The sequence below is a fragment of the Falco peregrinus genome, chromosome 3 (genome assembly GCF_023634155.1).
Source record: "Falco peregrinus isolate bFalPer1 chromosome 3, bFalPer1.pri, whole genome shotgun sequence".
Classification (NCBI taxonomy): Eukaryota; Metazoa; Chordata; class Aves; order Falconiformes; family Falconidae; genus Falco; species Falco peregrinus.
The window spans coordinates 47,964,029-47,977,470 of NC_073723.1; the positions used below are offsets into that span (position 1 = coordinate 47,964,029).

A 13,442-nucleotide genomic window follows, 5' to 3' on the forward strand; every position below is an offset into this window, starting at 1 on the left:
CACTAGCTATGAATTCCCTGGGAGGAGACCTATGTGCATAGAGCAAATTCACAGACATTTTGTAAAAGTTGAGAAGTGCATTGTTTTTACTTTGAATAAATTCTGTTTTGTTTGGGACACCTGAGTTTGTTGAAGAGCATTGTAGAGCTTGTGCTATAGTTAAATCTTCTGAACAGTCTGAAAAGGATTGGAAAAATAATGAAAATAACTGTAGGCTTTAATTGGCCAAAGTAGGGACTTTTTACAAGTACACCTTAGCTGTGTAATTGTAACATCACTTGGAAGAATTGCTTCTGGCTTTGTTTAAAAAAAAATAATTAAAAAAAAAATAATCCTATACTGCAGTCTGGTTTCGTGTGTATGTGTGCATGCCTACATGCTTATAGCATGGGTTCTGACTGATACAGGTTTTTGCTTAATTTTTAACTTGTAAATGTTTAACTGTAATGATGTGAAATGCTCTGCTTGTCTCTGTTATCTCCTATGTATTTTAATTTTCAGTGAAATATCCTATTTAAAAAATTAACATCGCCTCTTAGCATGGCAATCTGATATCATTATGAAGAGTTATGATGTTTCCTTTACATGTGCCTTGGTTTTGTAGTCTTTGTATTTAATTCTAGATTAAAAAATGAATACAGGTAATGTGGTTCTTGAGAGGGAAGGTGGAATACTGAACTTTTAGGGAGGCTAGTTCAACAAAAGTTTTCTTAGAACTTGTGCAAATCGAGTATCGGTTGCAGTAGCCCTCTGTGTTGAATAGCATGAATTTGAAAATGATCTGTACCTTTCCTGCAAGTGTGACCAAATAAGCTGTTGTGGAGTAGTTGTTGACTAGGATAGTCTTGTGGTTAGAGATTTTGGAAGAAATCTCAAAGTTTTCCAGTGACTCACAGTTGTGAAAATTAAATCACATTAACTACTCTTAGGCTAGAAAAAAAAGGCTCATTAAGGAAGAAGGATTAATCAGTTTGTACAAAGGAATGAAATTGAACATTTTTCTAAAACACTCTTTTATGGTTTGGAAATATAGTTACCAAGAATTCATACTTTAAAGTTCCTTTCCAAATATGTCTTACAGTGATCTCTTCTTTTTATTGACTGAAGTGAGATTATCCTGAAATGCATAGAAATTTGATAAATTAATAGCAGTACACCATGTGTTGGTGTTTTTAATGTACTGAGATAGATAGATAGTAGTAGATGTGCAGAACTAACTTTAGTAAACTAGTTGGTGGTACTGACAGTATTTAAGAAGTCTTCGAATACTGTGTCTGTGACCATCAGTATGAAGTGTTTAATGTGTTGCTACATTTTTACCTAATTAAGAGTTTCTAAATGATTAATATTGTAACACTGAAAATAGGTATAGGCACTGGTAATAACAACATGAAAGAAGCACATGTTGTGGAGTATCTTTCTTGACTTACAGTTATGTATTACAAAGTAAATTCAGTGTATCCAACCACAGTGCAAAATTCAGGACATAGGGAGGAGAAAAAGCAGAGTGTTCTCACAGAATTTGATACTCTTCTAAACTGGGTTTAATTTTAAGGTATAATCCAGATGATTATGATAATAGCAGAAGATAAATGTTGTTTAGGATTGTTTTTTACAAACTTACTCTTTTTTTGTGGAAAACTGAATTCTTCTTACAGGGATGATGTGGTGTTTAATAAAAATAGAAGTAACTTTCAAAGCTTCCTTACTTCTAAGAATTAAGATAATCTGTGCTATTATATGTTTCTCTGATTCTGTATATGATTCAGTGTGATTTTTTCAAGATTTTCTAAAATGAGAACACCTGAGGAAACAAATGCTATGGGCTGTTGTTGCTAAAGTTACCCTACTTTTTGTAGGCAAAGTGGGGAGCTGTAAATGTATTAAAATCCTTCTTAAATACTTATCGATCCTGTTCAATAATGTTTAAAAGTTAATAACTGCAGTATTTACAGCTGTACAGCACATACAGGAATCTAAACTGACATGCATTCAGCTTTTCTTGAATGCTTAGTTCCAGTGTGTCTCTTAGTGTGTACTTTTCATTTAGTAATTATCCTGGAAAAATAGTTTCCCGATGTAGAACTGTGAAATTTGAATTAAGAAACTTTTAAAAATTTTGTGTAATCCCAAAAGGCACTGCATACAAAGCACAGCCACTTTTAATGGTTGCCCACCTCTGCAGCTAGTAGGTCAAAATGGTGCCCTTAAGTCTCCTTTCAGGGTAGTGCATGTGTTTTAAAATTAATGGGTTAAAGAAGGCACGGCTTATGTTCTAAATAAACCACTGTTTGTAACTCTTCAATGATATTTTGTTAAATGAGATGTTTTACTTCAGAGTCTAAAACATAAGTTTTTAAAATTTTGTATCTATAACCTCTTACATCTTTGCAACCGGGTTTTGTCAGCCAGAACCTTTTGGGAGTGTTCTTGAACAAGTTTATCTGTTTACCAAGGGGAGATATTCTGAAAAATGTGAAATATGTTAAAGCAATTAGACCATTCTCAAATCAGTGTAGAGTTAAAAGGGATCTAGAAGCCATCACCACTGTAGTGACAGAGTACTTGCTTTCAAGAAGATATTCTCCAAATACCTGCTACTAGGGAGGATTTAGCTTGCCTTGCTTTTGAAAGAAATGTGCAGTATCTAGCAGTTGAACTGTTGTTAAGCATCTTTAACCAATTACCAACTGTTTAGGTAGCCTTAAAAAACTATTTAAAAACAATTCAAATATTAGAACAAAGTAACATTTTGTATTGATCAAATGTAAAATATTTATATTTCTGAAGTGTAGGGGATTTTTTTTTTTGCATTTATCTGAGCATTTGGATGGTAGGGAGTTGTGTATTTTTCTTGCTAAGCAAAATATCATGTCTAGAATTTAATTAAATTTATATTGATTTTTAAATTGTGTGAACTTGTAACTTCAGTGTAAAACATTAACTCTCAATATAATCACTTATACAGCTGCCTATATTTTATTCTTTATTTTTTTAAGGAATATATTGACCCTTTACCTGAAATTGAATAGATTGCAGTTACTAGTGTATTTAAAATGAACAGTTGTCCACCAGACATCAAATGTGAAAAATTCTGATTGTACACAAGTTATGAAAATCTAATACTGAATGGAACAGGTCACCATTACTGCAAGTTCAGTTTTACTTTTATTTAGATTGGCTTGTTAAAGTCTTTTTTGTCTACTTCAGTATCTGTGTTCACCTGTTATTGTCTCATTTTAGAAGGATGAATTAGCAGAAATGAATAGAATTAGAGGGGGGGTTAAATTTTTTTGCAATATATAACATGCTTGTTAAAATACTTAAGTGATACCAGCTCTTAAGGATGGGGCCTTCTCATAGGATATATTGAAATTTTTAATATTTAAATGGACCCTGTATGTCTTGTAAGCACTTACTGTAGGATCATGGCATTAAAATTAACCACCGTATGTACTTGACAGTGAAGAGTGGGAAAGCTTATATAGTTATTCTCATGTTGAAGGAATAAATAAGTTTCTATTAGAGCCTTCTTTGTAATAACTTCTGTCCCTTTCCTAATTCACTTTCTGTCCAGTGTATAGAGATACCTTGTCAAGTACATTAAAATACATGGCCAGAGTGGTGAGCTATTATATGCATGCACAACCCTGGTGGTTTTCATAGAGTTTTGATAGACTTACAAGTGGGCACGAAGTGAGTAGAATGTGGCCCAGTTTGCATGATTTTGTTTTATGTGTTTAAAAGAAAGAAGGACACCACCACGCCCAAACGAAAAAACAGCACTGAACTAGTATAAACTAGTATATGTATGAACTAGTATAAAATCAAAAAGTGAGAAAGATAAACAGATGAATGTAGACAAGTGTGGCTATAATACACAGAACAGTGACTCAAAACTCTGAAGTAAAATAGCTCAAATCAGCTTTGAGAAGTCAAGTGGGAATCAGGAAAGTAAAACCTAGAATTGCCATCAGATGCAATTAAGAAATAACTATGTAAAGGAACTTGGAAGAATGCAAGAAGTGTCTGTTACAGTAAACTGAATTGCTATAATCTTCTTTTGCACTTAATGTGCTAAATTCCTTTCTCAAAGGAGAATATCCCTAGAAATCAGATTAGAAAGTGTTTAAAGGGAATTATTTGTCAAAGTTGTTTTTTTACTAAAGTTAGGATAACTAATAATAATCTCTTCCATATTGCTGTAGATAATGCTTTATTTTATATCATTTAACCATGCAGATTGCACATAGATTTACTTAAATATTGTACAGGTAATTTAACTGGTAGCCTGACGCTGTGTATCATTAACTTTCACCCTAAAAGCTTTTCTTCATGGTTATGGGTCACATTATACTTTGAAGACTTCCAAGTCTGAAGTATTTCTCATGAAATAAGGTGTAGATGGTTGATTTTGTCTTTACTGTGATTTGCCATGTAATCAAAAAGCCATGAGGATGTCAGAAAACTTATCTTCCCTCTTCATTTATTGAGTATGTATTTGTATACTACAGGGCATCAGATTTATCAGTGTGTAAGTTTTCTAAAAAGCCCTGCAAATCATCTGATTCTGAATTAATGAGATTTCATTACACTAAATGTTGAAATAGCAGAAAGACCCAGTATATGCAAATCATATTTTACTGTCCCAAGTGCTTGTCCTTCTAATAAAACTGTTTATTGTGTGGTATATGTGTTTATCATGATTGTTACATTTATATGTAGTATCAGTGTACACACACACATATATATGTACACATATTTTAAGGGAACATCTGGCTGTTTAGGAAGAACATCATGTCTTTTGAATCAGTTGTGATATAGGTTTTTTAAAGAAGAGACCTTTTTGAAGGCAGAAAGAGAGATTCTGGCAGCTTACTATTAAATTTCAATCAAGCCTGTGTAGTTAGTAATAAAACATTTACAAGTTTGTAAGTGCTAAGTTTCTTCAAACTCTTACTGTCACGTGTGGAATTTTCATTTATACTGATAGTGCATTTACTACATAATAATAGTGCATTTACATAATAATACAGTATTTATCACATGGAACTATAGGTACAATATAAATAGGTAGAAGTAGGAATTGCCTGCAGCTGGTCTTATGTTTTCATAAGATGATACACTACAAAGGTGTAGATTTGTGGCGTTAGCTACTTGTTATCAGTTACCTGTGTTCTTCCCCTCACAAGTACTTTAAGAGGAGTGAGTATTAAACTAAAATAAAACAAACCTAAAAATCCTATCAGTGTTTTGTGCTCTGTTTAAAAGCTAAACATATACATTGTTCGAGCTTATTTTGTTCACTGGAAGTTATTGTGGTCAATACACGCGTAATTTATTTCATTTAGGACACTAGGAAACAGTGAACCATATAGCTTGGAGAAGAGCTTAGACATAGCTGATAACAATAAATGCCACTTAATTCAAATCTGTAGATTTTTTTTCCCTCTGTGACTTGATAGTTTTCGTTAATTCTTTTGAATACTGGGATTGTGTTTAGACTAAACCACTTCTAATTATACCCCAGCACAAACATATAGCTTATGGCTATATTTTAATCAGTTTCAGAAAAAGTAATAAAAATATTATTGCATCTGTCAAAGGATGGTGTTGCTACATGCTATTTTAAATGGCGTTTAAGTACGGTTATAAGCATACCAGTACAATGAAATCAGTTCTATGCCTAAACAACAAAGTTGTATTATTTGTTACTTTAAAAGTTAACCGAGAATCATAATATATTAATTATCCTCATTATTCAGGCTGTTTTTAATATGTGTTGAAATTGCTTTAAAAAGTATATGTGAAATATTTATATCAAACTCATTTAATTTCTCATTACTTGTAAAATGCAGTATTTTCCCTGTTGTAATTTTAAAGGGGTTTTGTCTTAGCAGCATGAGCATATCCTTTTGGATATGCTCTTTTCTGAACTGAACAGTTCTTTCAGGTATTTAAAACTCTTCTGTTCTCTCAAAATGAATGCGTCCCATTAAGTGTTGATGCTGACCATTTTTGTACTACAGAAATTGCGCTGAGGAATAATGTGGAGATAACTTGTGCTATTGATGCTACAAGTATAGAAATTGGGTGTAGAGTAACATGGGAAACTTAATCATAATGGTATTTGGATGATGGGAGCAGTCCCAAACTGGATAAATGTTAAACTAGGCTATGAGGAAAAGATGTCAGGTTTTGCAGCCTTGTAGCATTAGTCAAATATCTGGTATCACTATTTCTCATAAGAAATACTCAAACACACTCCTAGAAGGCAAACATAAATCTAGATTTTACACTTTCAGAAATGATAAACCATGAAATAAGTTTCTTGGAAGAACCAAGAAATTTTAGAGGTCTCCCCTGCAGTATAATACTATTTTACCTTTGAAAACTTGACCACTTCAGAATATTTGAGAACAAGTAAGTTAAGCCCATCTTGGGTAATCCATTTCCGTTTCTAGTACAGTTTTTATCTATGCATTGTGTAAAACAAACTTGTTACTTTTCATTATACTTAAATATTTGTACTCAAAGGAAAGTGCATTTAAGCAGTTTTTAAATGCATAGGTTACTTGTTCATTTGGAGTAGAAAGTTGCTTTACTTTGGAGAGGTTGAATATGTATTACCATTTTCTGTTTTTCTGTAGTTTGCCTAGTAAAAATACTGAACATAAAAGGAGACCAGATTTTTCTTCAAGCCTTGAGTGAAAAGGGAGATGTGGTCAGGAAGGGGTTCTGATGGCTTACGTCACTGCTCATCAGTCTCTCACAATATTTAAATCCTATGAATTTGGGATTTCAGTCATGCGGTAATGTTGCAGCCTAAAAACTGGTAACATATTCAGTTATCTTGAGATGAACTCCTCAATTCCTCATTAGGCAGACTGAGTTCCATAAAGGTTTTGTCTGAAAAAGTACTTGAGTATTGTGCTGTTTGTTCCAGTTTTCATCAGGAATCAAGCTGTAGAAAGTCTCTCGACTCTGAGCAAACCCTCAAAGACTTCATGGATGCACTAAACCTCCCCTATTCCTGTCATAGTTTTAGTTGTTAAACTGTGGTTGAACATCAAATAATCCTTTCTGCTAAGCATCTGATTTTATCATAAAGGAAGTAGTTTGATATTTGGTGGAAGTTTTAGCATAAAGGTTTTATGTAGGTAGCTTACCAAAAAAGCTTAAAGGCAGACAGAAATTTGCCATCGGGTTGCAAGTACTCTGTAACCGTTACGTGTAGTCGTACTTAAATAGCATTTGTTTGTTGAGATAGACTCGTAGTTTGAAGAAGGCAGAGCTTACCTGAGTTATTAATTCTTCTTTCCCAAATATACGTAAAAATTTGCAACCACTTTTGCTGCCAACAGTGCTCTGAAGATTATCCACCCATATCTCTCTTTTGCCCCCAAACTTTTTGTAACTTAGGCCTTTGTAGGAAGGTTAAGAGGTTTAGTGGTAGAGATCATAATGTATTTGTATCCCTCTTTTGAATGTACTGCTACTTAGCAACTTTTTTAAATTCATTATGTGATTTTGTGTTTAGGGGGCACATCTGAGAGAATATGTAGTCGAAAGTATGTATACTCCACCCCAGTGCATGGCAGAGCATAGGCCTGAAGAGCAAGTATTCTAAGTTCTTCCTTTGTGTATTTTTATCCTGGTTATGTGGAGATAAAAATGTATTAATTCCCCCCCCCACACACACACACACACTTGTTGCATTCATTTGTTTAGGAAGTCTGTTTCTTGATATTTTTTTGAGTGTTGCAGTGGCTGGCAAAGTTATTAAATGACCTGAACTACAGAATTTGTAGATGGAAGGAGGAGACCTTTTTTTTTTCCCGTCTGATCTTAACAGGTTATTTGAAAGTTTCCTTGGACTCTTCAACAGTGCTTTGCTGCAAATCAAAACAAATTAAATTGAACAAACAGTCAATAAAAATGTGTGTCCCAGCTTCCTCTGGCAAAGCTTATTAAAATCCAGTTGGATGCTGACAATTCTTTTCACTGTGACCTTCAAGATATTCAGCCTCTGCTTCATGCTTTCCAAATACCAACATTTCCATCTATCAGATTTTAGGTAGTTCATTAGTAAATGTACAGAAGTAACTGTATATTCTGTAGTGCTAACATTTTAAGCTTGTTTCCGAATGAGAGATCTATGTTAAAGTTGAAATGCTTCTTGAGAGAGTGGTATTTTCCCATCTTTTTTTTTTTTTATTGTAACATCCGTTTGAGGTTCTTTCAGATAGCACTCATGAAAAGGAGTGATCTTTCAGGTTGTCAAGAATCAAGCTGTTCAGGGTTTTTTATAGGTTAAAATAAGTATTTTTTTTTAGCACCATTTGGAAACTGTTGGTCATTGAGGGTACAACATGGAACAGTAGAGTCATGTGTTTCTCAGCAGGGGATGCTGCTTAATGATGGAACTGCAGTGTCTTGAAAGTGGGACCTGCAGTGAAGGATTGGTCTCTTTCTACAGTGTGAACAGGGAATTGCTTTACTCTGGCTTTTACAAATAAATTAATTATTTGGAATAAGATCCTTCCTTCACTCACATTTTCATTTTTTCCTGCAGTATCAGAAATGGACACTTCAGGATGATTTTTCCAAGTCTGTCAACTTGAAAGGGGAATTAATGTAACCAAATATGAAGTTAGAGTATTTGAAAAGGACAAAAATCCTTTTACTAAAGATATTGGAAAAATATTTAACTATTTTAAAAGCAAAGGAAAATTACTACTATACTAATCCGATGATATTTTTTGACCTAGTAAATAATACTTAAATGTTGTGGGAGATTCATTTAGCAAGACCTTGGATTTCTCAGTAAGGGAATGTTTGTTATATTAATTTATTTATGAAAATAATACATAATGTACATTTAGAAGAATGTAGTTTTCCGTAACAAAACCACCAAAACTTTATCAAAGAAAAAAAATTTGGTTGTGTCCATATATATCTGTAATTATTTTTTTTTTTGGGGGGGGGGGGGGTGGTGTGTGCGGTGAAAAGGTTAGGTACCTAGACATGCATAGGTATTCAGAGCCCTACCATGATTATTTCTGGGAGCTGTACAAACATAAAGCTCTTCTACTACATTCAGATAGTGCATGATAAAGTGCTTTCTAAGGTTAATGAGTTTGTTGGCTTTGTGGATTTGAATTCAGAATTAAAAGGGATACATAGAAGAGTGATATGGTACTGATTTAGAAGCGCACAGTTTTTTAGTCCAGTGTTGGAAGTGCATATTATAAAACTTGAATGTAAACGTTACGTGGCTTTGGAGTTGACTTTCTAGTAATGTGGATTGTACCTAGGAAAACAAGTGTTTTGTTTTGTCAGAATGACCATTTCCCTATGGTGAATTTGCTTTTAATTGGATTCTGCTCCATGATCTTTTTTTTCTTGTTATTTGCATGGAATTGTGCTCATGCTTTTTCCTCAAAACAAATACAAAGAGCATTATACTCCTGCTGTGATTATTATGCATAACACCTCTGACTCAGCAGATCAAAAGTTATGTTTATTGGAAAACAGAATTAACATTTCATATTTTTTTTAAAGACCACTTAAAAATAGCTGTGTCTAAAGAGTTTATACTTCTAACATGCTCATCCACTAAATCATCATACATCAATCTGTAGGCAATGTTTTTATTCCAGGCAGCTACTTCTTACTAGAGTCCATCTGAAAGGTTTCAGGTTATCACAGAAATATACCCATAAACTTGAACTCTGATGGAGAGAGGCTTCTTTAATAGAATGCATAATACGTGCATTATCAAACTGCAGCCTTTTTTCCAAGAATTGTTTTATATGTTAGCACGGTTTGGCCTGCTTTAAGGCATTCTTGTTATTTGAGAAAAATTGTTGATTAAAAATGGCATATGCAAAAAACCTGTTCTCGGTGTGTGTGGGCAGCAATTCCTAATTTTGATGTAGGATATTGTTTTGTGATAGCCAAATACCTGACTGGAATGCTATACTGATTATGGCAGAGATAGAGTAAAGGAGAATGGGAATTGATGCCAGCTGGATTAGTAGTTTCAGTTGCTAATCTTGCCCCATGTTCCTCTGCCACTTTGTTTGCTTTTTTGATTTTTGCAATTGTATACTGTCGCTGTGTAGAGTCACACAAACGTGGGAAACGGCAATACTGACTTGGCAGAAAATCCGTAAAGTGCAAAAAATACAACAGCAAAATAATAGTTAGGATTTATCTTTTGACTTCAGAAATCTTAGATGTTACTTGTAAGAGCAGTAGATATGTGTCTGTTAGTCTGAAATTTGACATTAGGTTGACTGCCACTGTGTACATCAGTGGCTAGAATATTTTAGGTATTAAACACCAATACAAGGAATTTGCTTATACTTAGTTGAATTACTGTGCAAAGTTTGCTGAAACAGCTTAGAAATAACCATCTTCATTTATTTTTACCAGTGCTTATAATACAAAGTGGTACAACATGAGTGAAAAGTTTAGTTAGTAGTTACTACTTGGTATTCTATTCTGGCTAGGTATGGAGCTGTAGTTAATGTTATCTGACAGATTAGAGTGTTTAACTTGAAAATGTGCTGCTGCTTGACTGGCGAGTCGGGGACGTTGCCTACTGTGATTCCCTCCTGGCAAGAAGTCTGTAAAGACCTTTTTAAGGCAAGCCTGCCTGTATTTGAAACTAATAGGTAAGGTGAGACGCACTGCTTTCTTCTTTAGGCACACTAAAACACCTTTTGTGATTTAGGCCAATATATTTTTAAGCTGGAGAAGTGTGTTTCATATAATCTAAAAGATTCCTCGGTTTTGGTGGCGTTAGCCCTGTACCTTGAAGCATGATTCTGTGGGGGTTTTGTTACGCTGGTAGTCTGTGGACACATATGACCACAGCATAGTATGTCATATTGTTGATGGCTTCTATATACAACCATCTGCAAAGAACAGTGCCATGATGAGACACAGGGAGCATATAAGGAAAGAAGATAGTGTGTGATATAGAGCAAAATGAAACATTATAGGGCCTACACTGAGGATGCAGTGACAGTCCAAAGAAGATTATCCTCACAGTGTTGTTTTGTGAGGCTATGTACTGTTTGTATGCGATGGTACTTTCTACATATCACCTATAGATTATGTTAAATAAATGAAGTATTTTCAACAAGGAGTTTTATGTATTAGTAGACTGGGGTGCTGCATGGAAGTAACTATGTCAGTCTTTTTGTAAATTGTTTTTAAATAGACTGTTGAATAAGGTGGTGTTCCAAACAGTCACAGTTTAAAATCCTGATAAGGAAGGGATTGTTGTGAAGCGTTTTGTTCCGAAGCTGTGTACTGAATCATCCTGGCAGATGGAGTTCTTCATTCTTCCAGGGCTGGATTTTCACTGAACAATTAGATGAAGTTACCTACATTTGAACTGATTCCTGAAGTTAGCCAAACTAGAGTGAAAACAATAATGCTGAAAAACAGTACATAAACCACACTGTGGAGCTGGGTCATTAACTGCATTAGTAAAAAATACGTTGCTTGCCTCACTGGTGTTAAAAAAAAAAAATAATAAGAAAACAACCTAGAGAGTTTTGTATGTGATTAGGATAGGGTATTACTAAATTTATATGTATGGCCAGTGCAGAAACAGAGAATGTCTCTAAATTCAGCAAGTGGCGTGTGTTGCTCTAAAGGCAGCAAGTGACTCATGTGACTGTCTTAGCAGCTGGGCAGCAAGATTAGAGAGCTACTATGTACACATTCCCTTACTGAGGGGTCCAAGCTATTGCTAAATGAAGTTGTATTACTGCCAACCACTGAATAACGGGCATAAGAAAATATAGTAAATAAGTGTGTCACCAGGTTAGTGAAGTAGTTATTTCAGACAGGCATTAAAGTGAAGGAAAAAACCCCCAAATTTTCCGAGATTCATATTTAGAAGATTTTTGTCCTTTTTTTCAAAGACTCAACTTCACGTAAGATTACATGTTAATTGTCCCTTTCAATTTGCAGATTTGCAAAAGTCATCTTGAAATGGCTGTTTCTGACACTGCAGGGAAAAAAATGAGAATGTGAGTGAAGAATCTTATTCCAAAGAACTCATTTATTTGTAAAAGTACTAAAAATATGCTTGTATCATGAAGTATTTTGATTTGAACTGAAATTGGCAAAGCATATACTTCTTGGTCACTTGCTAATTTGAAGACTTATTCATGATGTTATTCCTCATGTATGTCCTAATTATAAGAATTCGTGAGGTTTATTCCAGATTGTCTTTAAGTTTTCCTGGCATGCCAGTATGGATTAGTGGAATATGTATTAATTTTTTTTTTTATGTTTCCCTAATCTAATTTTTTTTTACTTTACTCAGACACTTGCTTTTCTTTAAAGTTGCTAAAAAATTGTGAATGCTTTGTCCTTTATATGTGTGCATGTATTTACAGTTACACATTGATATTTCAACTGTTATTTATGGATTTAAACTCCAAAGTGTCACCCTGTCAAACATCTCTTTAAGACTAACACTCTTAAGACCTCCTTTCAGTCTTGAGGACCAAAGGACATATGCTTGACTGTTGCAATCAAGTAAATTGATACAGAAATCAAGAAGACATGACTATGAAGTTCCTTAGTGCTATTCTTAGTGTCAACTTTCAGCCCATAATTATGTTTTTAAGATGAGAGTGTATTTACTGATGAGGAGCTTTTATATTTAAAAAACCAAAACAGATGAGGGGTCAAGCCCATGATAAGTTCCTTATAGTAAAAGAGGACCAGAAAAGTGTGTGTTTCTAGCCATCATCACTGTGTCCCACTGTCCTCAACAACATTAACTGTTATTCTGCTTCAGGTTTTCTGGATTTCTGATTTCTCTCTTTTCCTGTCTAGTAATGATTTGTTTCCCATCTTGTTACTCTTTGATGTCTGTTCCAAGTTTGTGCCATTTTCCTTAACAATGGTTTTCATTCACGTCTCTAAGAAAAAATGGAGAGCATAAAATAAGGTTGTCCAGGGTTGTCAGTGCTTCTGAAAACTACCTTCTCAAGGTATTTTAATAATATTTCAAAACACCTTGTTGATCTGGCCTTTTTATTTTTGCAAGTGTTTAGATTTCTTCATAATTGCCTCTTATCATTTAGTATTTTGAGATCTTTGATTTATAGGAAATGTTGTTTCATTTTTGTTCTGATTCATCCTGTCCTGAATGTTTACTACTTTTTTTAATGTACCGTTTTCCCATACTAGATTGTTTTTCTACTCTGCTTTCATCATTTTTCAGTCACATATTGCTCATCAGTTGCAAAAGAAAAACGTTTGAAAATGTTTGTGTGCTTATTTCTGCACTGCTTAGTCTGATGGTGCTCTGTAACATAGGAGCACTAGGAAGCAGAGGGATATTTGTGTCTTGGTAAGTAGTTTATAGATAAAGCACTAGCAGATTGTGGCCGAGGATATACCTG

At 34.1% G+C, this 13,442-nt stretch overlaps 1 protein-coding gene across 4 annotated transcripts in view; it reads left to right on the forward strand.

The window, feature by feature from the left end:
* Positions 1-13,442, forward strand: part of PLAG1 (PLAG1 zinc finger) — a 52,716-nt gene that overhangs the window by 2,449 nt on the left and 36,825 nt on the right. The window contains exon 2 of one of the 4 annotated variants that reach the window (XM_027791437.2): positions 11,995-12,053. The exons of the other annotated variants lie outside the window; for them this stretch is intronic. The gene's annotated coding sequence lies outside the window, so the exon portion shown is untranslated. The remainder of the gene's footprint in view (positions 1-11,994; positions 12,054-13,442) is intronic. 4 annotated transcript variants of the gene reach the window in all.